Source organism: Lissotriton vulgaris, unplaced genomic scaffold, assembly GCF_964263255.1.
Source record: "Lissotriton vulgaris unplaced genomic scaffold, aLisVul1.2 SCAFFOLD_5888, whole genome shotgun sequence".
NCBI classification, from domain to species: Eukaryota; Metazoa; Chordata; class Amphibia; order Caudata; family Salamandridae; genus Lissotriton; species Lissotriton vulgaris.
The window spans coordinates 108,291-112,238 of NW_028240657.1; the positions used below are offsets into that span (position 1 = coordinate 108,291).

Here is a 3,948-nt window from a genome sequence, read left to right on the forward strand (position 1 = left end):
AGTAAGAAGGGAGTAAGAATAGTGGGAGAAATGGACAATATACAACACACATTAATTTATGGGAGTATGAACATTACAGACCCAAAGGCCTTTACTGTTCACCATTTGAAGAAAATGTTACAAAAAATTGCTTGAGGGAAATGGAGAATCTAGATAGGGCGCTTAATGTGATTTTTCCTGGGCATCTGATAGCCTGAGCGCTTTGCTGCAAACTCTGTGCAGGATCTCCCAAACTGTACTGAAAAGCTGCACTCTCTATTTAAGGATGCTACAATTAAAAGATGTGGCCTTGAAGCAGTTTCTCAAAGGCATTTACTAATATGTAGGAAAAAACTTTTACCTGAAAGGAAGTAACTTCTTTCTGGTCATCAAGTGTGTGCGGCTGGTCTTGCAGACAGCATATGAAAAAGGCGGTGTCATATCTTCTGCTCATTACACTTCGTCCAGTAACTGGGGTTAGCCAGTTGGACCACTCATGCAAAGCCCAGATGTTTGGCATGCAATGCAGCTCTTGGCACATCTGTATAAATTGGGAAGGATTTTCTTGAATCCTCAGTCTCCATGCACTGAGTTGTTGGTCATCGAAATGCACAGTCTCTGTAACTTCCTGGCTGGGAGTTCTCTCACTGCCTTTAGGAAGAACAAGCAAAATACCAGATTCTTCAAAGGTTTCTCGAATTGCACAGATGCGGAAGGCTACCTCTCCTGGAATCGGTGACCCAAACTTTGTTCTCTCTGTAGCAAATATCGGAGCTCTTGAACTGGGATGCTGTTTCACCAAACCCAGTCCAAAGTTTGGGCTCTTCTTATAATTACTAAACACTTCAATCCATTCACTGGAAAAATCGGAAGAGTCTATGAGTCCACCTGGAAAAACGTGAGCGCTGGGCATGAAACTGCTTGTCTTGCTTCTCTTAAGTAGAAGCACTTCATAGTCATAGGCACTTTTCAAAGGCCAGCTGGGTCCTTTATCCTCTAAGAGGGGTAATGGAGTCCTTTTTAAAACTGTGTTTGCATTTCTAGCAGCTACAATCAGAGTAGCAGCTTCTCTCCAGTGCTTTAATGCTTGGTTCATTGTGGGTGGAGCAATATTCAGTAAGCCAACAGATCTCAGCTTTTATATAAGATTGTATAAGATTGCATTTCCTTCCGTTTCTGGTCTTGATTCATGGGTTGGTTTGTTTGCAGCACAGAGTTCTGCAGAGATATATAAACAAAGAAAAAAGATGATATATTTTGTCATACATGGATCTTGTTAAACTCACTGTTGTAAAAATATATGTTTCTGAGATTTCTCATTAGTGACAGTAGTAGTCATAGTGAAAATAAGCTACTATGACATATGTCCATTAAACATAAACATCCACATTGCTAACAGCAATCACTTAAACCATCATCCTAATATATCATAATTAAAGACTAACCTTTTAATGTTTAATAAATATTAGAAAACATGTCATGCCTATGGCAACGTATCACACAATGATTGGAAGATTCAAAGAAAACTTGCCCAGGGAGTTGGTGTGTGGGATTACAGCGCAATTCCGCAGTAATCGCTCCATAGGAAAAACACTTTTTTCCTAGAGGCCCCTAACCCACCAGGGTTGCCCCTTGGTGGCATGCTTCATCACTGGGGTTCATCCCAACCCTCTACGGGTTGAGACGTACGGCAACTTGGCGATTACGCAGGAGCACTTGTTGGTGTGTTTTTAATCAAATAATGAAAGTAGACGGGAGTGGAAAAATCAGAGATTTAAAACACCTGGCTAGTTGGACTAATATTTTATTCCTGTCCCTAGTCGGTAAGATTAAAATCAGGGGTTATGACTGAAAACATGGACTTTAAATAGAGTCTGTTGTTTTAGTGATAAGCAGTCAACATGTTTCGAGCTGTTCCCCTATTGGCTCTTCTTCAGGACTATAAGGGATCCTAGTCCCGTTAGTACCACTCCTCTATATGCGCTAATAAGGATACACCAGGTCGCTTACAATGTGCATGCACTTAAATATACATACGGTTTCTTTGAACCATCCTATATCTGAAATAACAAAAGAAAGTTTATTTAAAACCACTGGTTTATCAGCCTGGCTGATAAACCCAATAACAAATTAAAATCAGTGATATGCAACATCTCTATCATGCCGGTGCTCGATAATGTACATCAAGTGGTCACGCCTTACATGTCAAACTCTCTTCGCTTTAACACAGGGGTTGTGTGAGACTCTCACCCGTGTAGTGAGACTCTGTGAGACAAACAAGAGCAAGACTACACATAGAACATCTAAACATCTAAAAAATTGAATATCCTATTTACATACTTTTTAAGACACTACACTATAGCGTCATGGTCATATCCAGGGGTGAGGCGCCTGTATTCAAACCCTAAGGGAATAAGGATAACAGGGTTAAGGTTGTGGCCAGGCAAGATGGCTGAGTGAACGTAATCCACTTCAGCTCCGGAGCCTCACAACGCTTGGATTAGCATTTACCTATCAATCGCCGTTCCAGATCTACCAGATCGAATCAGGAAAGTCACAGGAGCAAGCAGAGCGGCTGCATCTGCGACGACATCGCCGAGATCCCCACAATTCGGGCACTAGAACTTGAGGATGTAATGCGCCAGAGGCGACAGGATGGCGGCAGCATCGGCACCTGCAGGAGGCGCGAACTGAGTTTAAGCCCAGCCTGACTTTCGCGGCATCTGGGCAGTGAGCAGAACCTACGGTGCACTCTCAGAAAGCATGACACACCGCAGGTATGAGTTTGGCGAATATTACCCCATACGATGCAGTGCTCGCATAAGGGTGGAGAAGCACCCATTACTGGCAAGGGACGAACATACCCGGCCCGGCGCCTTCAGGAAGCAGAGATAAAGGGGATCAGTGAGAGCAGCGGAGTAGGGCACAGGGGCTACCAGGGAGGATGTTCCCCCCCCCCCCCAGCAGATTCCTATAAGGCAGAAGAGGCTTAGATATTCTGTGGGGATGGGACTATCGACCTAACTCTATAATGGCATCTACAAGGAGTGAATCTGAAGGACATTGGGCAACGGGTCACTGAGACTCAGGAGCAGTGACTGATTAAGGGCCTAGGGGAGAGATCCTGACCCCCCACACTCACCAGCAAGAGCGCGGCCAGTAGGGATATGACACACAGACCCTTACTCCATGCCTGACCTTAAGATGGCCGCTCTGGCACTCAAGTAAGGCAATGTGCTACTGACTTGGCTTCTACACATCAGATACATTTCATTATGTGTCTCCTCTACGCAAAGAAGCCGCATACCTGAGGGGGAGAACACTGCCACAACAAAGTGTGCTTGCTGAGCTGCACATATGCCACCAAAAAAGATATTCATGTATTTCGCTACTGCAGAGAAAAGGCAGGGGCACAGCGAAGAGGGACACCCTAGTACAATAGCGCTCATTAAGGAGGACCTGATGGCTTCGCTTAGAGACTTTAAATCTGAACTGTTCGCAGAAATTAAGCAGGATCTGCGGTCTTCCATACAACAATTGAAGACAGACCATCCATGTGGACGCGGTGGGCTCTCGGGTCCTGGAGATAGAAGAACACTCACAGGAGCTGGATGCAAGCACCAGCAGGCTACAAGAAAAGTAGCAAGAGCTTTAGACTCAGGCAGAGGACCTAGAAAACAGATACCGAAGGGAGAATATCAGCATTAGGGACCTACAAAAAGGCGCAGAGGGTCGGGATTTGGAACCCTTTGTGGAAGGGCCCTTTACCGAGACTCTAAGCCCACACCAGTTAAAGATTAAGATCGACAGAGTCCACCACGTTGGCAACCTGCAGGGGGTCGATCGCCGACGCACAAGGGATGTCCTTGTTAAGCTACACTTGTTTAAAACGAAAGAAGCGATTCTACAAGTCGCAAGAAAAAAGGAAGAAACTGCCTTTCAGGGGTATAAATGTCTGCTGTTCCAGGA

The 3,948-nt window shown here is 44.8% G+C and overlaps 1 pseudogene; it reads right to left on the minus strand.

Moving 5' to 3' along the window:
* Positions 1 to 274: 274 nt before the first annotated feature.
* Positions 275 to 1,193, minus strand: LOC147672914 (acyl-coenzyme A diphosphatase NUDT19 pseudogene; annotated as a pseudogene).
* Positions 1,194 to 3,948: the final 2,755 nt, after the last annotated feature.